The following is a 25090-nucleotide window of genomic DNA, read 5'->3' on the forward strand; positions in this document are numbered from 1 at the left end:
AGTACATTAACAGGAAGTTAAAAGAAAGGATGACACTTAAGCTATAATCCTATAAAACCCCAATAAAAAATCATGACAAAGACATGATTTAACATAAATACCAGAGATAGAAAAAGAATGTATACTGACTAAACAAAATTCGGAATAACAGAAATGCAGATCACAAAGTAAGACGTTATTTTCCATCTCAGTCCTTTTGTTTTTATTTGTAATAATGCCATGCTGTTGTGAGTAGGACGGGATCATTCTTTGATTTGTGGCTGATCAGGTGTACTTAGATCTTTTCTCTTATAAAATATCTCTTTCAAGATTTCTTGGGTTTTTGCCTTTTCCCCTCAGAGAGGGAAAGGGTAAAGATGGGAATTTTCTATCTACAGGCTTTGGATGTTTCTATCCCTCTGCTGCTGTTGGCACTTACAACTTTTTAACATGCTGCTGTTCAGTCAAGGAGAACTCTTCATTTGAAAGATTTTCGGTATAACTCAGCCTCGCATTCTTCTATTTTCAACAGCAGCAATTCAACAATTCCTGCAGCACTTGATTTTCAAGTTGTACAATTTGCCTGGTTATCCAGTTACAACAATCCAACTTCTACTTTGGCTTATATTCTCAAAAATAGTAAAAATGATCCACTACAGTATGACTAAATTATCTCTTCAGAGCACTGTACCCTCTTTACTGCATAGATTAGTTTGTTGTCTCAATGGGGTGTCTGATTGCAAATCGGTCCATTGAGTCTTATGAGAATGTTTTGTTATGAATTGTCTTTCAAAGGCACATGTCCATTACATAGATGACTGGATCATGTAGCATAAATGTAGATGACAGCAGATGCCAGGAGCAGTGGTAGGATTGATTGAGAACAAAAGGAATGGGCTGGCATTGATGGGAAAGATAGTGATGTCAATGAGGGGATATGGTTGGCATGAAAAATGAAATTAATGTGATGGAGATCTGAAGATAGTGGTGGCATAGAAAGGATCATTAGAATCACTACAATGTGGAAGCAGGCCATCTGGCTCATCAAGTCCACACCGAACCTCCCACCCAGACTCAACCCTGCATACCACATGGCTAATGAACCTAGCATGCACAGCCCTGGATACTACGGGCAATTTAGCATGGTTAATTCTCCTAACATGCACTTCTTTGGACATCCTCTCATTCTTAATTCCTTTTACTGTTCAAAGAATTTCTATCTTAGCTTTAAACCATTTTACTAAGGAAGCCTTTGCTACTTTACTGGGCAGGGAATTCCATAGATTCACAGTGAAGAAGTTCCTTCTCAGTTCAGTCCTAAGACTCTTCATAGCCAGAGAACCCGGAGGAAACCCACGCAGACACAGGGAGAACTATAAACAAATGACTACAAACAAATTGAAGGACAGATTCTTAATTTATATTTTATATTACTCAGCTTGTTTTTTAATAGATGGACAGCTTTGGTTAGATGTTTCCCACTGAAGTTTTAAATCTTGCTTTGAGGGCGGCATGTTGGCACAGTGGTTAGCACTGCTGCCTCACAGCACCAGAGACCCGGGTTCAATTCCCGCCTCGGGCGACTGACTGTGTGGAGTCTGCACATTTTCCCCAAATGTGCGTGGGTTTCCTACGGGTTTCCTCCCACAGTCCAGGTTAGGTGAATTGGCCATGCTAAATTGCCCGTAGTGTTAGGTGAAGGGATAAATGTAGGGGAATGGGTCTAGGTGGATTCCGCTTCGGTGGATCGGTGTGGACTTGTTGGGCCGAAGGACCTGTTTCCACACTGTAACTAATCTAATCTAAAAATCTGTTGAAGTCTTTGGTGGAAGAATAATTGGGAATTTAGTATTTAATAAAGTAAAGTCACTATAGTTTACCAGGCCATAGAACTGCTCTCGCGTTACTGAAAGATGACTGGTCACCTGAGGGTCACCTTTAATCTGAGGGTCACCACACCTCAGGGAAGGGCAGAGGTTGAGTTGGAGAACCCTTCATGGTACCTTCATCTGGTGTGGGAATTGAATCCACATTGATGGTGTCACTACATTCAGCCAACCTTCCATTCAGCCAACTGAACTGTACTTATTGAATTAAGTTTGTTGTCACATGTACTCTCATCAGTATAGTGAAAAATTTGCAAGTCGCCACTTACTGTGCCACCTTAGGTACAAAGTTACCTCTATACAGAATCTTGGTATAAAGCAGAAAAATAAGGGAAATAAAGTTAAACATTACAGTAGGAAGAACAAAGAAAAGCAATTAATAGATCAACACCACAGTCCATAATCACCTGGCCATGCTGGGCTCACACTTCTCACAAGGGCTCAACCTTGCCACACCATGCTGCCCCGAATTGTCTGCTCTCACTGCCTTACAGCCTGTTCCTGTTACCTCCGCTAACATGGGAAGCCGGTTCCTCCTCCTGCTACCACCCTGGGTTGCCTGGTCCTACCTTGGAATGCCTGCTTCCGCTCTCACCACCGGCTGTCCAAGGCTACCTGTTCCGCACTGCTCTGGTATCACTCCGGACCTTGAAGAAACTGCAATGCTGTTGACCAGTGGAGTTCTGCAAGAGCACATGATGCTGCCTCGTGGGTGGCTACCAAAGCCCCTACCGTCACCGCTAATTTGACTGCAAATCCATAGAATCCCTACAGTGTGAAAACAGGTCATTTGGGCTAACAAGTCCACACTGCCCCTCTGAAGAGCATCTCACCCAGACCCATCCCCCTACCCTTTCCCTGTAGCTCTTCATTTTCCGTGACTAATACATTAACTTGCACATCCCTGAATACTATGGGCAATTTAACAAAGCCAATCTACTTAACTTGCTCACCTTTGAAATGTGGGAGAAAACCAGAGCATCCGGTGGAAAACCGAGCATCCGGCAGAAACCCATTTAGACATAGGAAGAATGGACTACTGTCTGTGTGGAGTTTGCACAACAGTGGAATTGAACTATGGTCTCTGACACTGTGAGGCAGCAGTGCTAATCACTGAGCCACCAAGCTGCCATTTGCTAGTATAAAAATATAATGAAAATTAATCCTTTAGGTTGTGCCACTTGAATTCTTTCTTAGTGTGCACTGTACATTTATCCAGACACTCTCTCCTGTCTGTAGTCTTGGCATGCATACTGCTATATTTCCTCCAACACTATCTGCCAAATCTTTTTGAATAAGCCCCCTGTTAGCCCCTTATTGAACATTTTGTTTTTCCTACTGCACTGTAATTATTGCATTTTCTTTATTACTACTTCTGACACAGTTACTGAGCTCACCAAGCAGGATCTACCATTAATAAATCTGTTCTGATTGTATCCCACTGCAGTCTCTAATTTTATTTTGAATGACATTGAATTTTAACACAAAAACAGACTGTTCATTCTGATGTGCCTGCTTGGTTCTCTACATCAGCCTCTCTTTTCCTGTAAGTTCTATTTCTTTTTCTTTTGTGTGCTTTCCTCAGGATTGCACAAAACTTCCAATTCACCTTTTCTTAGTTTTGTGAGAAGGACAGGAGAAAAAAATTGAGAAATGAGCAAGTAAGGACTGCACCACTTTAAACTGACCATCACCCAGTGATTGGACTATCAGGAGATGAGTCCTAAGTAAGTTTGAAAAACTGAATGAAATTGCAACTTTTGAATTGGTACATAGTGAAATATTGTGATCTCATGTACTTGTATTTCTCAGCCCATAGAATCTTCTGCCAATTCACCAGGATAAAAGAAGGAGAACATTAAAACCTATGAGCGATGAAACTCAATACATTATAATTATCCCTAGTATATCTGTCAGCATCCAAAATGTTCCCTCTGAAATCCCCCCATATAATTATCTGCTCTGTAATTATACCCATTATTTCATCCTTGGATGTGAGAAAAGAAAACAATGACAATCTTTAGAGGAATGCTTTTTCTCAAAGTACGATCAGATTTTTGGGCAGGAACCAACACACTGATTAGGCTCCAGTAGTCTACTTCAATTAGTGCTTCCTTATCCATAATGGGTAGCTTTTGGATTTGTTCCAATTAAGTTATCACATAGGAAATATGTGAAGAAGGGCACATGCCCGAAACGTTGATTCTCCTGTCCTTGGATGCTGCCTAACCTGCTGCGCTTTTCCAGCAACACATTTTCATGCACTTGTTCAGTCAGGCTTCAATTGCTCAGCACAGTTTCTTTCAAAAAGCAGGTATTATTCAAAACACAAGCATTATTGCAGCAACTGCAAGCAAGCTCTAATGTTATTTAACTCTGAACCTGCTATGCCACTTATATTTTTAAGGACCATAGTATAAAACTGGTAGGTGCAGTAGCCTGATTTCTTGAGAATTTTCTTCCAGGTTATACCTATGTCTGTCTAATAGTGACTTGCATGCGATCCAGATCTCCCAATTATTAGGCACGCACTTTAATCTGCTAAATCACAGCATCGAGTCTCCATGCTGTGTGCTATGACCCCAATAATATATTTACAACAATTTATTGTGTACCAATGTAATCAGATTCTGGTATAGAGTCTGAGTCATAGAAAGGTAGAGCACAGAAACAGACCCTTCGGTCCAACTCATTCATGCTGACCAGAGATCCTAAATTAATCTAGCCCCATTTGTAGCACTTGGCCCATACCTCTCCAAACTCTTCCAATTCATATACCTATCCAGATGCCTTTTAAATGAGTGTCATGGTGGCTCAGTGGTTAGCACTGCTGCCTTGCAGCGCCAGGGACCTGGGTTTGATTCCAGGTCTGTGTGGAGTTTGCACATTGGCCCTGTGTCTCTTTGGTTTGCTTTGGTTTCCTCCCACAGTTCAAAGCTATGCAGGTTAGGTGAATTGGCCATGCTAATTTGCCTGTACTGTTCAGGGATGTGTAGGTTAGGTGCCTTAGTCAGTGGAAATGTTGTGTAAAGAGGAATGGGTCTGGGCAGAATACTCTGCGGAAGGTCGGTGTGGACTTGTTGGATCAAATGATCTGTTTCCACACTGTAGGGATTCTATGAAATGTTGTAATTCTACCAGCCTGCACCACTTCCTCTGGCAGCTCATTCTTTCCACGCACCATCCTCTGCATGAAAAAAATACTCTTTAGGATCCTTTTAATTCTTTGCCCTCTCTCTCAACTTTTAATAGAAATGCAAAGTGCCCTGAAATCTGTCCTTTTTTTCAATTTTTAAATTTCCTGTTATGTCCTTGGAAGCCTTTACAATATGATCAAACAGAAATACGATTGTTGAAAGTAAGAGGCTAACTTTCATATGCAAGACATCAGAAGTCACATCTCTGAGAAACTTTGGACTTTTGACACTTTACTACATTTTCCACTATTTGGTATCTGCTGTAATTTTATCTCTCAAGTTGAAAATAATCAATTGTGAAAGGTGACAAGTGATTGCCAACTGTCCCTTTTCAAAGTGAGCACCTCACTTTTTTTGTAAGCTTTCCAACTCCATTCATATATTATTGTTGCAGCAATATTTTGGGCTCTTGGTTGACTCCCAGTCCACATGTGACAGAAAGTTGGAGTGGCCAAGAGCCTGAGATTGAGGCTGCGAGGCCAGTATACAATTGAGCCTGATTGAGTTTGGGAGATATGATACAAGATCAGTTCACACATGTATCAGATGGATAATGCAACCAAGAACTAGCTTTCTTGTAATATTCATTCATGGGACATGGGGTTTGCTGACTCAACCAGTATTTACTGCATTTGAAAGGAATGCCAAGATTTTGCATCTGCAGAATGTAAAATATTCAGAGGAAAATTGAAAAAAAACAGAAAAACCAAAAATTAAGAAGTGATTGTCAGACTGCATGAATTAAAACCAGGCATGTTAAAAGAGAAATGTTTTGTTCAAGGAGATTTACATATACATAGGCAGAAGATATACCTGAGCTTTTACAATCATGAGAATCTTATAGTGCAGAAGTGGCCCTTCAGCCCATCGAGTCTGCACTGACAAATGAGAAGCACCCAATCCCAGTTACCAGCATTTGGCCCAGAGCTTTGAATGTTATGAAGTGCTCATTCAGGAACTTTTGAAAAGATGCGAGAGAACTTTCATCGACCACTCTCCCAGACAGCATATTCCATACCATCACTACCTTCTAAGTAAAAAGGTTTTTCTCTCCTTCTCCCTTCCACCCTCCCAAACCAATAACCCTTCACCTTGAACCTGTGACCCTTGTGACTGACCTTTCAAATAAAGGGATCAGCTCCTCCTTTCTATTCTGTTCATGCCCCTCAATTTTGTACACCTCCATTAGATTGCCCCTCAGTTTTCCCTGATCAAATAAAAACAACCCAAGCTTTTTCTCCTAACTTAACTTAAATTTTCGATCCAAGGTAGCATTTCAGTGAATCTCCTCTGCATCCATATCTTTTCTGTAATGTGGTAACCAGAACTGAACATAATATTCTAGCTGTGGTCTCACCAAAGTTCTATACAACTCCAGCATGACTTCCCTGCTTCTGTAATCTATTCCTCAAATGATAAAGGCAATGTCCCATATGCCTTTTTCGCCATACAACAAATAGATTTCTGAAGGCAGAAAGACATCTCAATAAACACTCCAACATCCCTTTGCTCCACATAACTTCCTAGTATCATGCTGTTATTGAATACTTCCTTGTCAAATGAATACATTATTTGTCTTTACCAAGAAAGATGTTGTAGCGGTCTGTGGGTGGCACGATGGCACAGTGGTTAGCACTGCTGCCTCACAGCACCAGAGACCCGGGTTCAATTCCTGCCTCAGGTGAGTGACTGTGTGGAGTTTGCGCATTCTCCCTGTGCCTGTGTGGGTTCCCTCCTACAGTCCAAAAATGTGCAGGTTAGGTGAATTGGCCATGCTAAATAGCCTGTAGTGTTAGGTGAAGGGGTAAATGTAGGGGTCTGGGGGTGTTGTACTTTGGCGGGTCAGTGTAGACTTGTTGGGCCAAAGGGCCTGTTTCCACACTGTAAGTAATCTAAAAAAAATTGTGAAAGAGGAAACAGTTCAGACACTGGAAGAGTTTTAAAATTGATAAAATGAAATTTTAGTCTGGCTATCTGTACTTAAAAATTGATAAGGTAACTAGACCAGATGATGTGCAGTCAAAGGATAATGAAAGAAGTTAGAATGGAAATTCTGGCTGTAATAGCCATAATTTTTCAGTTTTACATAGACTCAAAGGATCTTACGAAAAAGAGTAGATGCCTTAAGTCTGTTCCATTATTCAATGAGATCATGGTTGATCTGTGCCCTAACTCCATCTCCCTGTCTTTGGCCTAAAATCCCTCAAAACCTTTACTTTCACAAAAAAATGTTTAGGACAGATTAAAAATTAACAACACTTTTAGCATCACTTACCATTTATGGAGGAGAGTTTTAAACTTCCACTGTTCTTTTTAGGTAGAAGCACTTCCTAGAAATTCCTCCTGAATGGTCTGGCCCTAATGGTCAACCTATGATCCCTCATTCCAGAATCTTCAACAATGGAAATAGTTTATCCTTACCTATCCTGTATTTTCTCATTGATTCTCGAAGACTTTGATCAAATCACCCCTTACCTTTTTAAATTCAAGAGAAAACACATCTAATTTATATAGTTTCTTCTCATAATTTAACCCCTGATGTATCATTCTTGTATACCTACTTTCTACTCTCTTGAAAGGTGTGGTGCTCAGATCTGCTCACAGTACTCCAAGTGGGGTCTAATCAGGACTTTGTATAACTGCAGCATAACTGATTTTTATGAATGACTTGGATGAAGAAGTGGAATGGTGAGTTAGTAAGTTTGCTGATGACACGAAGTAGAGTTATGGATTGTGTGGAAGACTGTTGTAGGTTGTAATGGGACAACGATAGGATGCAGAACTGAGTTGATAAGTGGCAAATGAAGTTCAGCCTGGAAAAGTTTGAAGCTATTCACTTTGGAAGATCAAATTTGAATGTGGAATACATGTTTAAAGACCAGATGAAGGAACAGAGGGACCTTTGAGGGATCTATGGACATGGACTCTAAGTTGCCACCCACGTTGATAGGGTTGTTATTGATGTGTTGGTTTTTATTATCATGAGCATTGAGTTGAAGAGCCATGAGGTAACGCCGTAGCTCTATAGAGCCCTGGTTAGACCACACTTGGAATAATGTGTTCAGTTCTAGTTGCCTCATGATAGGAAAGATGTAAAAGCTTTATAGAGGGTGCAGAGGAAATTTACGAGGATGCTGTCTGAACTGGAGGGTATGTCTTTTGACGAAAAGTTGAGGGTGCTAGGGCTTTTTTCATTGGATTGAAGAAGGATGGGTGGTGACTTGATAGAGGTGTACAAGGTGTTGAGAGGCGTAGATAGATTGGATAGACAGAGACACCTTCCCATGGTGGAAATGTCTATGGGTGATAGATATTTGGAGGAAGGTTTAGGGGAGATGTCAGAGGTAGGCAATGGAATGCATTGTCAGCAGTGGTAGTAGAGTCAGATATATTAGACATTTAAGCAACTCTTGCATAAGCACATGGAAGATATTACAATGGAGAGTATGTAAGTTAGTCTGATCTTAGAGTAGGATAAAAGGTCGGCAAACCTTCGAGGGACGAATGGCCTGTACTGTGCTGGACTATTCTATGTTCAAGGAGTGCAATCTGCAACTATAAAAAATTTGGAAGAGCTACAGGCCTTAATCTGGTAAATGGAACAGCAATGCAGTTAGAGACCATTGGAACCAATAAGATGAATTTTATATTCACAAAGGGGATGAGTAAATTGAGGCACCAAGATGCCAGGTCATTAAACTGATGTCATCACATCTGTCCCCCAAACTCCCATGTTAGACACTGAATGGCAGGCAGATTAAAAATTGTAGAAAATTAAGCTTATTTAGAAGACAATTTACTGGAATGCATGTGCCATAATATGGGTAAAATGTCTAGTGAAAGTTGGTTGTGAAAAATGTAGAATATAATCGGATGTTGGCATCTCAGGTTGGGCCAGCATTTAATGCTTATCCGTAACTTGCTTATCCGTAATTTATTGCTTATCGTGGAGAAAGCAATAGTGAGCTGCCTTCTTGAACCATGGTTTTTGAACAGGTTAGCTCCATGTTAGGGAACATATAGAGGTTGATACAATACAGATGTCCTTGTTAGCTGTTGTCTAGATCAATCTCCAGCAGTGTGAACATATCTTGCCATTGAATAGTTCTCGATTAGGGCTGATTGAAGTAAGAGAGTAAGGCCGATGGTATTCAAGTATGCCTCACAGTAATTTAATTTATGGACAATTCACATTCATCATCTTGTCATCATCCAAGAAATCCTGTAGAAATTATCAACTGACATGAGAGGGAGCTACCCCCAAGAAGCTGCATACATACTGTTGAGATTACAGGATTAATCCTCACTGCAGTGAAGAAGAATTGGCAGTTCTGAATGACTGAGAAGCTCTTTACAAGATCCCTGCTCTCCTGCCTGTAACAAAAAGGGGGAGAGAAGGTGCTCTCGCCATTGTTTGTCTCCTCTCCCTGGCCAACAGATTGAAAGTGAGAAGGATTCCACCAGCATGATCATGACTTTATCTCCTAAAAGACAGCAAAGTTAATACCAGTCATCATTGGCATGTGGGCAGCCACAGCCTCCACACCTGAGAGAACAACTGCTCTTGTTAAGAGAGAGTTGGCATAGCCTAATGTCCAGATCGCTGCCCTCCTTAAGACAATTCTGGTCACCCTGTTGTAGGATAACTGTTATTAAATTGGAAAAGTTACAAAAAGGATTTGCGAGGATGTACCAAATCTAGTTGATTTCAATTATAATGAGAGGTTGGATAAGCTGAGCGGTTTTTCCCTGGAGCACAGACTGAAGGGTGACCTATGGAGGTTTATAAAATTATGAAGGGCATGGACGTTGTTTCCCTAGTGTAGGGCAGTTCAAAACTATAGGGCAGAGATTTAAGATGAGAAGAGAAAGTTTTAAAAGAAACCTGAAGTGCAACTTTTTCCGAGGCTGGTGCATATTTGGAATGAGTTGCTTGAGGAAGTGGCATAGGCAGGTATAATTACAGCATTTAAAAGACATTTGGACATGTTCATGGATTGGAAATGTTTAGAGGGAAATGGGCCCAATACAGGTAAATTGAACTTGCTCAGTTTAGGAAACCTGATCTGCATGGACAAGTTGGACTGAAGGGCCTGGTTCCATGCTATATGACTCTATGACTAATAATAAATTTCTGACGTGTGATTTCCTCTTTATGAAACCATGATGACTGCTTCATTCGGGCATTTAGAAATCTGCTATTATATCCTTTTATAATAGAGTTTAATATTTTCCTGATGACCGGCATTAAGCTAACTGGTCTACACTTACCTGTTTTATATTAGGCAGGAAATGGTGTTGGAGAGAGTGTTCGGTCTAAAGACTGATAAGTCCCTGGAACCTGATGGTCTGCATCCCAGTGTACTGAAGGAGGTGGCTCCAGAAATCGTGGTTGCATCGGTGATCATTTTCCAATGTTCTATAGATTCAGGATCAGTTCCTGCGGATTGGAGGGTGGTTAATGTTGTCCCACTTTTTAGGAAAGGAGGGAGAGAGAAAACAGAGAATTATAGACCAGTTAGTCTGACCTCAGTGGTGGGAAAAATGCTGGAGTCAATTATAAAGGACGAAAATATGACATATCTGGATAGCAGTAACAGGATAGGTCAGAGTCAGCATGGATTTATGAAGGGGAAATCATGCTTGACTAATCTTCTGGAATCTTTTGAGGATGTTAATCTGAAGATGGACAAGGGAGATCCAGTGGATTTAGTATACCTGGACTTTCAAAAAGCCATTGATAAAGTCCCACATAGGAGGTTAGTGAGCAAAATTAGGGCACATGGTATTAGGGGTAAAATACTGACATGGATTGAAAGTTGGTTGGCTGACAGGAAACAAAGAGTAGTGACAAACTGCTCCTTTTCGGAATGGCAGGCCAGTGATGTGCCGCAAGGATCAGTGCTGGGACCGCAGCTTTTTACAATGTACATTAATGATATAGATGAAGGTATTAAAAGTAATATTAGCAAATTTGCTGATGACACAAAACTGGGTGACAGGGTCAAATGTGAGGAGGAGTTAAGAGGATACAGGGTGACCTGGACAGGCTAGGTGAGTGGACGGATGCATGGCAGATGCGGTTTAATGTGGATAAATGTGTGGTTATTCACTTTGGCAAGAACAGGAAGGCAGATTACTACCTAAATGGAGTCAAGTAAGGTAAAGGGGCAGTACAACGAGACCTAGGTGTTCTTGTACATCAGTCAATGAAAGCAAGCATGTAGGTACAGCAGACAGTGAAGAAAGCTAATAGCATGCTGGCCTTCATAACAAGAGGAATTGAGTATCGAAGCAAAGAGGTCCTTCTGCAGCTGTACAGGGCCCTGGTGAGACCGCACCTGGAATATTGTGTGCAGTTTTGGTCTCCAAATTTGAGGAAAGACATTCTGGCTATTGAGGAAGTGCAGCGTAGGTTCACTAGGGCAATTCCCAGAATGGCGGGACTATCTTACACTGAAAGATTGGAGCGACTGGGCTTGTATATGCTTGAGTTTAGAAGTCTGAGAGGGGATCTGATTGAGACGTATAAGATTATTAAAGGATTGGACACTCTGGAGGTAGGAAACATGTTTCCGCTGATGGGTGAGTGCCGAACCAGAGGACACAGTTTAAAAATAAGGGGTAGGCCACTTAGAACAGAGTTGAGGAGAAACTTCTTTACCCAGAGAATGGTGGGTATATGGAATGCTCTGACCCAGAAGGCTGTGGAGGCCAAGTCTCTGGATAATTTCAAGAAAGAGTTGGATAGAGCTCTTAAGGATAGTGGAATCAAGGGTTATGGGGATAAGGCAGGAACAGGATACCGATTGAGGACGATCAGCCATGATCATAATGAATGGTAGTACTGGCTCGAAGGGCAGAATGGCCTACTCCTGCACCTATTGTTTATGACTTCCCCCACTTTTTGAATAAGGAGTTTCCAAATCCTCTGGGATTTTTTTGGTATCTAATAATTCTGGAAGATTATGACCACTGTATCCTTTCTAGCTACTTCTTTTAACATTTATGGATATAACCAATTAGATCCAGTGGACTTATTAACCTTTGGTCATGGTAGCATCCCTAGTGGGTTTTTCTTCAGTGACAGTTAATATACTTATTTCCTCCTTTTCCCCCTTAGCCACTTGGTTCTTTCTCCCCACCCGCACCCTTCTCTCACTTATCTGCCAGTATTCCTAATGAAGGGCTTTTGCCCGAAACGTCAATTTTACTGCTCCTCTGATGCTGCCTGAACTGCTGTGCTCTTCCAGCACCACTAATCCAGAATCTTGGTTCTTTAGTATATTTGTAATGCTATTAATGATGTCAACTGATGCAAAGTATTCTGTTATTTCCTGGCTCTCCATGAGTATTTTCCCAGCATCTTTCTTTTGTTGGCTTTAAAACCTTTCCCAATCTTCCAATTTACTACTAATCTTTGCCACATCATACGTAGTTTAGTATTGAATTAATACTAAAAATACCTGGCTAACCGTGGTATAATTTTTGCAATATCCATTTCTTGTGTTCCTGTACTGTTGACCCTTGCAGAGAGTATATTGTCACTCGCCCTGGTCAATTTTCCTTAATAATAAAGTCATCGGTTTTTTAAGGACAAATCATGTCAATTTTATTGACAGTTTGATAACATTGATGTCTTCCATGAGATTGGTGTGAAACCACTCCTCTTATCATGTGTATTGTCAATCAATCACTTTCATGTAAACAAAATATCAGATAAATATGATTATCGCTTGAATGTATTCCTTATATTTGGGTTGGTACACACAGTTCTTTAGAGCTGCTTTAGACTTTACAGCACATTGGCCACTGTCATAGGCCATTCCTTCCGCATGACTTCTCAAATTGATTGAAAGCTAAGCATTTAATCTGCTTAAGACTGTACCTTTCCATGAGTCTTACTATTTCTGGGTGTTCTATTGTTTGTTCCAATAGTCAAGTTTCTACTTTTAATAAACTTTTTTGATCTCCAAGAACCACTGTCCATCTTTCCAAACATCAGTACCAAAAGTTTTCAGTTGGTCTATAAATTCGTCCTGGAAACTTTCCTTCAAGGATCACCAAACAATTTTGTTGATTAGTTCCTCAAATGAAAGTCACAAAATGAGCCTTTTTCTCCATATCTGATCACCTAAGTGGTTTATGGGTTCATAGAATCCATATCATGTGAAGACAGGCCATTTGGCCCAACTAGTCCACACGGACCCTCCGAAGAGCACCCCATCCAGACCCATCCCCCTACCCCACCACGCTACATCCACCCCACATCCCTGAACACTATATGGGCAATTTAGCATGGCTAATTCACCTAACCTAGGAGAAAGTGAGGACTGCAGATGCTGGAGATCAGAGCTGAAAAATGTGTTGCTGGAAAAGTGCAGCAGGTCAGGCAGCATCCAAGGAACAGGAGAATCAACGTTTCAGGCATAAGCCTGAAGAAGGGTCGATTCTCCTGCTCCTTGGATGCTGCCAGACCTTGCTGCACTTTTCCAGCAACACATTTTTCAGCAATTCACCTAATCTGCATATCTTTGTACTGCGGGACCAAACCACAGCACCCAGAGGAAACCCACACAGACACTGGGGAGAACGTGCAAACTCCACACAGGCAGTTGCCCGAGGCTGGAATTGAACCCAGGTCCCTGGTGCTGTGAGGCAGCAGGGCTAACCGCCGTGCTGCCCCGTGCTGTGTAGTCTTTTGTATAAATAACATGAATTATCACTGATGTATATAGAAACTTAATCCCAACTCTGAATTTATCTTCTAAAGTGATTTTTTTTGGCAGTCTTTTAGCTCTTCAAATGCTTATCCTGCTACATTATATACCAATCGACCTCCGCTCCCAATTGCTACAGAACTCATAATGACTAGATTTATTCAAAAACATAGCTAGTTACTTTCTGTTTGGAGATCTGCTGTATCTCAATTTCGAGTGAGGAATTTTGTGAACATTCCAATAATACGCTTTTGACCTTTCCATGCTTGTTATTGGTCTTGCATTTAGATTTTTCACTTGCCTATCTCAAGTGAGATAAGCTGGCCTCTCGATAGGAATTTTTGTGTTTCCCAGCAGGCTTTGTTTTCAACATTCTTCAACAGTAATGAAAGAAAACTTTGGAGGTTTTTTACTATTGTCGACCAAGGTTATCTTGCTTTCTGGCTGGTCAAGTGTGATCTTGCTCATCAGTACAATGTCTACCATGGCTGTTTAATGTTATTTATTGATAATTAATTGTTAAAGTTAATAGTTCTCCAACTTGTTCCCAAGATGCTGGGACTTTAGTATGATGGAAGATTGGGAAAGTGTTTGTATTCTCTTGAATATTGCAGAATGAGAAGTGATCAAATGGAAATCGGTAAAATACTTAAAGGGATATACATGTATTTAAAGGTAAGATGTTTCCCATAGTTGGGGAGTCTAGAACCAAGGGGCATAATTTAAAAACAACAGTGATGCCACTTGAGCCTAAGATGAGAAATTTTTTTTAACTAAAGGATTGTGAATCTTTTAAATTTTTTACCACAGAGGGCTTTGGAAGCTTAGTCGTTGAGTATGTTTAATGTGGAGAATGATAGATTTCTGATTACAAGTAGCGTACAGGATTGCAGTGATGGGAAGAGTAAAAGGTATTAAAGTGATCAGATGTGATCCATATTGAATGATTGGGCGGAGTTAAGGCTCCAAATAGGTACAGCAATAATCAAATCTTTTCACATTGGCTAGTGTTGCTTTTGCCTATTTCCTTTATTTGCCTACTCTGCTCTATATTCATTACTCTGTACTCAGGTGAACAAAGGCCCTTTTCAGTTAGTATTAATTTGGTTTAGTTTTTGAGAAGGCATATGTACTATAATGAAAATGCAATTCAAAACTGAAGAACCACAGGCCACCCAAATTAACTAAAAGAAGCAAATTTGGGAAAAGGTGAAAGATGATTGCTAAAATGGTAGGGCTAGTACCAGTCATTAGCATGTTGAAACATCTTCAGAATGCAGTTAACATGCATATCACAAAGCCTTGTCAACTTCCAGTCTACTCAATGGAATACTTCAAGAAATAAGTTGTGTGTGTGTGAGTGAGTAAGAGAGCAAAACAGGAGGTTAAATGTGATCAACAAAGAAAACAGGAAACCAAACAGACCCGAAAAACTAGAATTTCTACTGTGCTTCAAACAAATTCTGTTCCTTAAAGTACATATTAATTGTGGCTTTGGTTACTTATAGAGTTAAACATTGGTATCCGGTTTCTGAGAGTGCCCTGGGGCTTTCATTTCTCCCAGTGGGAGTTCTTGACGTGCAGGTAAAACATCTATTCACAAATCTACTGAACATACCACAGTGAGACCTTGTAGTGGATGTCTCCCCCTCTGACTAGCATGCAGGTATTGTCTTTTAATTTGACTGTGATATAGTTTTTGCCATCATGTTCTGTCCCTTTGGGTGGTCTTTCATTTATTTGACAGTAAGAAACTGCTAAAACATGAAATTTGAGACATCTGTAATCATCTATCTTCAGATTTATGTTAATGCTGTCAGTGCTGTCAAGGAGTTTCAAAACGTTTGAACTGAGACATTATCTTTTCTGCTATTAGTATTATTTTCCTATTGGATCAGGTCTGCTGTGAATGCTGCAAGGAAGGATTTACAACCTGTAAGGTATTACAGAGTTAGGTGCAATTGTAATAAAACCTAGGCCAACTTTAGTAAAGCTCTACCTTTGTAAATTAACACTACTTACTTTTGGAAGACTTAATCATTTCTATTTGGCAATCATATTGATCTTAAATAATTATAGCTAATCAATTGGACTTGTCTTTATCTGAAAAATCATGATGGACTTGCAAGATTTGAAAACAGCTGTGGTGTGCCCTGGGTGGGAGATATGGTAAGCAGAAATGGATGCAAAACAGCACCCTGGTAATTACTTTCTTTAAAATCTTCAGTGGTATAATTTGCTGTTTATATATGGCACTATTGCTAAAAGTGTAACAAAGGTTATAGAAAATGAAATTTGTTTCCACTCGAGGATCTTCATGCAATTCATCCTGTGATCACTGGTGTACATTGGTTATCAGTCTAGTAATGCCTCGCATTTTAGTTGTGTTACTTGTGTTCAAATCCTTCCATGGCCTTATGTCTGCAGCTCCCTATCATCCCTGCAACCCTGATTCTGAGAACTCTGCATATCAACATACCAGTGGCTTTCTGCATCTTTGACTTTTATATTCTTTTTGCCATTGTTTACACCTTGAGCTGGCTGATCCCTAAGGTTTGCAATTCACTCCTTAAACCTCTTCAATTCTTTGCTTCTTGATCCTCATCTAAAATTGTTTAAACTTCCTAATGTAACTTTTCGACATTGCAGTTTCATGCCATTGATGTATGTCCCATTAACGTACAGCATTCGGAGCTGTGAGTGTGAATGCACTGACTGAGTGTGACCTTGGGAGAAAAATGTTGGAATGTGGTGCTGGAAAAGCAGAGCAGGTTAGGCAGCATCCGAGGAGCAGAAGAATCGGCGTGGACATCTTACGTCCGAAATGTCGATTCTCCTACTCCTCAGGTGCTGTCTGCCTGGTTATGTTTTTCCAGCATCACAATCTTAACTCTGAACTCCAGCATCTGCAGTCTTCACTTTTTACTGGGGGAGTCCTTGCATAGAGTCCTTGCAAAGCTGATCTTTTCTAATATATCACTAATGCTTTCATAATTTTAAAATTCAGTATTTAGTGACTGGGAAATGCTGTCTTAAATGTAAATAAGATAAAACCATAGTTGTCTGATGAAAGGTTGCAGTCATCCAATAACTAGTCAGTTTTCTATTTTCTACAATGTGGTGAAATGGCAATTGGTTGAATTCTGACAGTCGAGTGCACTGCCTGATTAAGAGAGTCATTTTAGATTGCTTATTCATTGTCTAAATCTACTCACAAAGACTCTTTATAAAACCTCTAGTGGTAAAATAATAAATTTTTTGATACTTAAAAATAAGTTTTATTGAACATCAATATCCATTGATGCATGGATATCTTGATGCTATCATTTTTATGTCCGGAGTAAACCTTCCTAATTTCTCTCACTCATAGAGTCATAGAGATGTACAGTGTGGAAACAGACCCTTCGGTCCAACCCGTCCATGCCGACCAGATATCCCAACCCAATCTAGTCCCACCTGCTAGCACCCGGCCTATATCCCTCCAAACCCTTCCTATTCATATACCCATCCAAATGCCTCTGAAATGTTGCAATTGTACCAGCCTGCACCATATCCTCTGGCAGCTCATTCCATACATGTACCACCCTCTGCGTGAAAACGTTGCCCCTTTTATATCTTGCCCCCCTCACCTTAAACCCTCTAGTTCTGGACTCCCCGACCCCAGGGAAAAGACTTTGTCTCTTTATCCTATTCATGCCCCTCATATTTTGTAAACCTCTTTAAGGTTACCCCTCAGCCTCCGACGCTCCAGGGAAAACAGCCCCAGCCTGTTCAGCCTCTCCCTGTAGCTCAGATCCTCCAACCCTGGCAAAATCCTTGTAAATCTTTTCTGAACCCTTTCAAGTTTCACAACATCTTTCTGATAGGAAGGAGACCAGAATTGCATGCAATATTCCAACAGTGGCCTAACCAATATCCTGTACAGCCGCAACATGACCTCCTAACTCCTGTACTCAATACTCTGACCAATAAAGGAAAGCTTACCAAACGCCTTCTTCACTATCCTATCTACCTGCGACTCCACTTTCAAGGAGCTATGAACATTTAAAGTTCACTTGGAAACTAATAGTTAAGTTAGTGAAAATCAACTTGACAATGGTATTCTGACAGTTGGCTGCAGTCTTTTTCTGATTCATAGAACATAGAACATAGAACAATACAGACAGAACAGGCTCTTCAGCCCACGATGTTGTGCCGAACATTTGTCCTATCTTAAGCACCTATCCATGTACCTATCCAATTGCCGCTTAAAGGTCACCAATGATTCTGACTCTGCCACTCCCACAGGCTGCGCATTGCATGCCCCCATCACTCTCTGGGTAAATAACCTACCCCTGACATCTCCCCTTTACCTTCCACCCTTCACCTTAAATTTATGTCCCCTTGTAACACTCTGTTGTATCCGGGGAAAAAGACTCTGACTGTCTACTCTATCTATTCCCCTGATCATCTTATAAACCTCTATCAAGTCACCCCTATCCTTCGCTGTTCCAATGAGAAAAGGCGTAGCACTCTCAACCTATCCTCGTATGACCTACTCTCCATTCCAGGCAACATCCTGGTAAATCTTCTCTGCACCCTGTCCAAAGCTTCCACATCTTTCCTAAAGTGAGGCGACCAGAACTGCACACAGTATTCCAAATGTGGCCTTACCAAGGTCCTGTACAGCTGCAACATCACCTCGCGACTCTTGAATTCAATCCCTCTGCTAATGAAAGCTAATACACCATAGGCCTTCTGACAAGCTCTATCCACCTGAGTGGCAACTTTCAAAGAGCCCAAGATCCCTCTGCTCCTCCACCTTACTAAGAACCCTACCGTTAACTCTGTATTCCGCATTTTTATTTGTCCTTCCAAAATGGACAACCTCACACTTGACATGGTTCAACTCCATCTGCCACTCCTCAGCCCAGCTCTGCACCATATCTAAGTCCCTTTGCAGCCGACAACTCACTTTGCAGCCCTCCTCACTATCCACAACTCCACCAATCTTCGTATCATCTGCAAATTTACTGACCCACCCTTCGACTCCCTCTTCCAAGTCGTTAATAAAAATTACAAACAGCAGAGGACCCAGAACTGACCCCTGTGGAACTCCACTTGTAACTGGGCTCCAGGCTGAATATTTACCATCTAGCACCACTCTCTGACTTCGACCAGTTAGCCAGTTCTCTATCCAACTGGCCAAATTTCCCATTGTCCCATGCCTCCTGACTTTCCGCATAAGCCTACCATGGGGAACCTTATCAAATGCCTTACTAAAATCCATGTACACTACATCCACTGCTCTACCCTCATGCACATGCTTGGTCACCTCCTCAAAGAATTCAATAAGACTTGTAAGGCAAGACCTACCCCTCACAAATCCATGCTGGCTGTCCCTAATCAAGCAGAGTCTTTCCAGATACTTATAAATCCTATCCCTCAGTACCCTTTCCATTACTTTGCCGACCACTGAAGTAAGACTAACTGGCCTGTAATTCCCGGGGTTATCCCTATTCCCTTTTTTTTTGAACAGGGGCACAACATTCACCACTCTCCAGTCCCCTGGTACCACCCCTATTGACAGTGAAGACGGAAAGATCATTGCCAACCGCTCTGCAATTTCCTCTCTTGCTTCCCGCATAATCCTAGGATATATTCCGTCAGGCCCGGGGGACTTGTCTATCCTCAAGTTTTTCAAAATGCCCAACACATCTTCCTTCATAACAAGTATCGCCTCTAGCTTATCAGTCCAATTCATACTCTCCCCTTCAACAATACGGTCCCTCTCATTTGTAAATACTGAAGAAAAGTACTCATTCAAGACCTCTCCTATCTCTCCCGACTCAATACACAGTCTCCCACTACTGTCCTTTATCGGACCTACCCTCGTTCTCGTCATTCTCATGTTTCTCACATACGCATAAAAAGCATTGGGTTATCCTTGATCCTACCCGCCAAAGATTTTTCATGCCCTCTCTTAGCTCTCCTAATCCCTTTCTTCAGCTCCCTCCTGGCTATCCTGCATCCCTCCTACGCTCTGTCTGAACCTTGTTTCCTTAACCTTATGTAAGCCTCCTTCTTCCTCTTTACTAGACATTCAACCTCCCTCGTCAACCAAGGTTCCCTCACACGAGCATCTCTTTCCTGCCTGACAGGTACATACATATCAAGGACACGTGGTATCTGTTCCTTGAAAAAGTTTCACATTTCAATGACATCCTTCCCTGACAGGCTATGATTCATAAGCAGCTTTCAAATTTATGAACAAACAGTGCCAAGAGGGGCTACATAAAGGTTGTTGGTGTAAAGGTTTGTCTGTCCTGCTGCAGAATTCGACAGCTGTCAGTTGACTTGAATGTAGATTTGGAAGTCTAAATAAAATCCATCGTAAAAATCTCCTAATTGACTTTAGCTGGTGTCCATCCCCCACCAGCTCACGCATAATTCCTATAGCATCATGGAAATACATTTTCACTAGTTCTGAATCTCGGTGAGAATTTTAACTAGTTTCCTATATTTTCTACCTTCAGTAACTTATTGTCTTGAGAATGGGCAAATTCTGTTTAGGTTTTCAGACCTTCAAAGGCAACTCATAAGATCATTTCCAATGTGAGCTTTATAACTCTCATGTTATGAAGGGCAATGTGTGCAAAAGATCAGCAATCTCTTCTGAAAGAGGCACAATGTTCACGAGCAAGGGTTCTGTCCCATTCATCAGCTGTATCTTTGCCACTTGCAAATATGAGAACTGCAACTTGAGTAAAAATCAAAATAAAATCAATTCATCAAAAGTTTTAAGGATGGTTTTTATGTGCAGTTAGCACTGTTTTCAACCTTCTTTCAGTGTTGACTCTTTTGTCCTCATAAAAGACACTGAATTCCTGTGTTGAAGGCAGATCATGTAAATGTCCATTATGTTTCTGTCACAAATGCACTGCTTTGAAATAGGAATCTAAAACCATATTTTGAGTAGCTGTCAATTACATTCTGTCTGTTAGACCAGTGCAGACTGATTAAAAGAATGATATTTGGGGAAGCAGGAGTGAAATTGGGCACAGTAATAACTAATTTCTGGCTGCCACAAAGCATCTTCTTTAGGTTTCAAATTGTTATGAGGTGCATAAGACTCCGATGTGATATTAGTAAAGTGGTTAGCCCGAGATACCATTTTCCAGAAACAGACAGAAAAGGCAGATCATAATGTGCCAGGTCTGATTTGTGCCAGTGTTGCCACTTTCACCTCCGTATCCTATCCATACACTTGTTTAACCCCAGGCAGCTGAACACTGATTCAGCACCATGAAAGAATGTCCCTACTAGTGCTTTTTATGGGAATTATTCATCCTATAAGCTATTGCTGCTTTATTTCCTAAGGCTAGCTGTACAACTCTATCTATTTGGAATGCTTTCTATAGCTGTTTAAATTTTCAGAAGTCCACACAGGCAGTTGTTTGGCAGCTGCTGTTTACTTTGGCTGTCACTGAAATAGAAATCTTTGAGACATCTGTCTCCTGTCTGAAGCTGAATTTGAAATTCTGTAAGCTTTGTATAATTGACACTGAGATGCCATTGTTGGGTTTGAAATCACTAAGTTTGCTGATTTTAGGTGGTTTGAATTATGCCTAGATCCCCGGTTCTAGATGCTGGATTTATTTAGGGAATGTGAAATGAAGAAGGCAGCATCTGCAATGCTCACTTTCTCCCAGTAGACAGCTGTTTGGGGGCAAAGGAATCTCTGCATTTATTTAAATATAAAAGCAAAGTATAACTTTTTTTGTATTAAGTGCAATAAACAGTGACATTAATATTATTAATTACACAGAGGACAGTAATTAAATACACCATTAAATTAAACACATTAAGCACTATTACAATCTAAACAGCAGTTTTAATCACAAACTCTAATCAAACTTCCTACCTTTTGGGGTCCAATGCACTGTCACCACCAGCCTTCCCCTCCCAGTTAGCCAGGTCGGAAACTTTGGGCTGTTGGGATTTTAAGCACCCCACTGAGGAAAACGTGATTTTGAAGTACAGCTGGCTGTTTCCTGCTTACTGTACCCAGTACTTGCATGAAGACTTTGGATTGGGTAGGCCTTTCACCTGGGTTGAGGTCACTGATGTGGTAGGACATATAGTGGATGTATTGGGTGATTCTTGATTTTCCTTACTTTTCTAGTGGTTTTGGGGGTCTGAATTTCACCTCTGATGTGTCTGAGTCCTTGTGGTGTTGGTCAGGTCAGTGGTTCTTGGAATTTCAGTTCTTAGGTCTGCTGGTTGTGGTTTGTTGATATTGGTTTCCCTGGTTTGGAACAATTCTATGTCGGTATCTCTGGGAATTGCTGGTCATACTGTTTCAAATAGTTGCAGGAATTGGCTGTTGTCTCCTTGGAATGTTTCTAAGGATAGCACTTTGAAACACTTTCAGGCATCACCATCTTTGGAAGCTCCTTGGGTATGCCCTTTGAAACCCGAATGGGGATAGCTTTAGGGGTCACTGCCAGGGAATATCTGCTTCAGGTGAGATCAGGCCTGTAATTATATTGATTGTAGGCCTCTTTTCTTTGCACCATATCTGTGCTTGCCATTGTGTTTCTGGTGTTCCCTTTTGAAGTCAATTGGCTTCCTGATAGTTGAGAATACACGTGGATGTGTTTTGATTGAAGTTGAATGTCCACTATCCCTGTGAATAGATTTTAATTGGAGTTGAATGTTTGGTGTCTTTGTAGGCTCCATACTGTCTGTGCTTGGTAGCCTAAGGGTTTAAAGTTAGTTTCAGTCCAGAGTATTAGGTTTGATTGATTGTTCTCTTAGACTGTAGATACAAATTGGAATTCTCAACTGAACTGTAGGCACAATTGGAAATCATTCTGGCTCAGTGTGTACTTGTTGAAGCCTGAGCTCAAGTTTCTGCTAAGTATTTTAGATGTTAGGAAAGTCCAGGGTCTTCTCCAATATTTGAGATGATGAGGATTTTTGCTCAATCCTACATGATTTGTCCACAGCATTACTTGGCATCCCCAGTTTGAACTTCTGAAAATCTATCTGATCCACCCAAGCCTCAGCTGATCTGCAGCTGAAACCCTCATTTATGTCTTGGTTACTCTTGATTTAATTATTCTAGCATACTCCTGGTTGACCCCTCATCACCTACCCTTTGTAAACTTGAAGTCATCCAAACTTCTCTTCACCCTCTGGTACCTTTTTTCAGCAAGTTCTCTTCCACCAAAAGCCTGTGTACATGTCATATGGGCCTATTAGGACAGAAATAAGGAGAAATATCTTCACCCAAAGTTTGGTGAGCCTGTGGAATTCTTTGCTACAGGAAACTTCAGGACATAGAATTGAAGACTTTCAAAAAAGATGTAGATATAGTCTAGGGATCAGGGTGGAGAAAGGAGGAACTGGCTCCTGAGTTGGGTGATCAACCATGATTGTACTGAATGGTGAACCTGAATGATTGGAAGGCTGAATGGCCTACTGCTGTTCCTATTTGGTATGTTTCTTTATTTGTATCTATTTATATAGTTTAGAGTCAAATCCTATCTGCTAATACTCCTGTGAAGGAGGTTTAGCTAAGCTAAAGGCATTATAAAGTGCAAATTGTTTTTGTCTTCCTTTAAAATCACTTTTTGGCAGATGGAGTGAGTTCAGGTTTATACATGGATTCAAACATCCAATGAAGCAGCATTCAAAAATCCTATCCCCTCCAAAATGATGCATCCCTATACTGATACTTTTCAATGTCTTCCCATTCAGTTTACCCTCTTCTGACAATGTTCACAACCCTCTCCTGACAATGCTCACCACCACTCTCTAATCCAGCTCATTCTTCCTAACAACATTCAGTCCTCCATCCAGACCCAGCTGAACAGCCTCCCTGACTCGAAGACTCATAGAAACATACTGCACAGAAACAGACCCTTCAGTCCAACTAGTCCATACTGACTAGATATCCAAACCTAATCTCATCCCATTTGCCAGTACTTCACCTATATCCCTTTAAACCCTTTCCTGTTCATATACCCATCTATATGCCTTTTAAATGTTGTAATTGTATCAACCTCTGCCACCTATTCAGGCAGCTCATTCCATATACCACCCTCTGCGTGAAAACATTGCCCCTTAGGTCTCTTTCCCCTCTCACCCTAAACTTATACCGTCTAGTTCTGGGCTGCCCATCCCAGGGAAAAGACCTTTTCTATTTAACCTGTCCATGCCCCTCATGATTTTATAAACCTCTATATAAGGTCACCCCTCAGCCTCCGCTCCAGGGGAAACAGCTCAAGCCTATTAAGCCTCTCCCAATAGCTAAAATTCTCCAACCCAGGCAACATCCTTGTAAATATTTTCTGAACCATATCAAATTTCACAACATCTTTTTGATAGCAGGGTGACCAGAACTGCACACAGTATTCCAAAAGTAGTGTAACCAATGTCCTGTACATCTGCAACATGACCTCCCAACTCCTATACTCCATGATCTGGCCAATAAAGAAAAGCAAACCAAATGCATTCTTCACTATCTGATCTATCTGAAATTCTACTTTTAAGGAACTATGAACCTGCACTCCAAGGTCTCTTTAGATTAGATTATCCAGAGTGTGGAAACAGGCCCTTCGGCCCAACAAGTCCACACTAACCCTCCGAAGAGCAACCCACCCAGACTCATTCCCCTACATTTACCCCTGCACCTAACACTATGGGCAATTTAGCGTGGCCCATTCACCTAACCTGCACATCTTTGGACTGTGGGAGGGAACCGGAGCATCCGGAGGAAACCCACGCAAACGTGAGGAGAATGTGCAAACGCCACACGGACAGTTGCCCCAGGTGGCACTGTGAAGCAGCAGTGCTAACCACTGTGTCACCGTGCTGCCCCACTCTTTGTTTAACAACACTCCCCAGGACCTTACCATTAAGTGTAGAAGTACTTCTCTGATTTGCTTTTCTGAAATGCAGCACCTCACATTTATCTAAATTAAACTCCATCTGCACTCCTCAGCCCATTGGCCCATCTTATCAACATTTGGGTCTGCTTATTTGAAGACCTGTAACAGGGCTGTTCAGTGTACAGATTTGTTGGAGAAGTTCAACAACTATTGTATAAGAAAGCAGCTCAATGATATTCATCCCGCCCTGCCAATCTTCACCCAAACACAGGTGACTGTTTAACAATGTTCACCTTTTTCCTTGAGATAATTCAGCTCCCCTAACCTTAATTTATACAACTAAGGGTCTACACAATGGGAGCAGAGATTACACCTCATGCTTGTATGAAAAAAACATTTATTGATTCTTGTATTAGGTTGTAGATTTAGGC

General features: G+C 41.1%; 1 protein-coding gene across 9 annotated transcripts in view; it reads left to right on the forward strand.

Moving 5' to 3' along the window:
* The window catches only part of frem1a (Fras1 related extracellular matrix 1a), a 377121-nt gene that overhangs the window by 44880 nt on the left and 307151 nt on the right, over nucleotides 1-25090 (forward strand). For 5 of the 9 annotated variants that reach the window (XM_072586890.1, XM_072586896.1, XM_072586897.1 and 2 more), the window contains exon 1: nucleotides 15376-15448. The exons of 1 other annotated variant lie outside the window; for it this stretch is intronic. The gene's annotated coding sequence lies outside the window, so the exon portion shown is untranslated. 3 more of the 9 variants (XM_072586895.1, XM_072586892.1, XM_072586893.1) reach the window with 3 other exon arrangements.

Source organism: Chiloscyllium punctatum, chromosome 2, assembly GCF_047496795.1.
Source record: "Chiloscyllium punctatum isolate Juve2018m chromosome 2, sChiPun1.3, whole genome shotgun sequence".
Classification (NCBI taxonomy): Eukaryota; Metazoa; Chordata; class Chondrichthyes; order Orectolobiformes; family Hemiscylliidae; genus Chiloscyllium; species Chiloscyllium punctatum.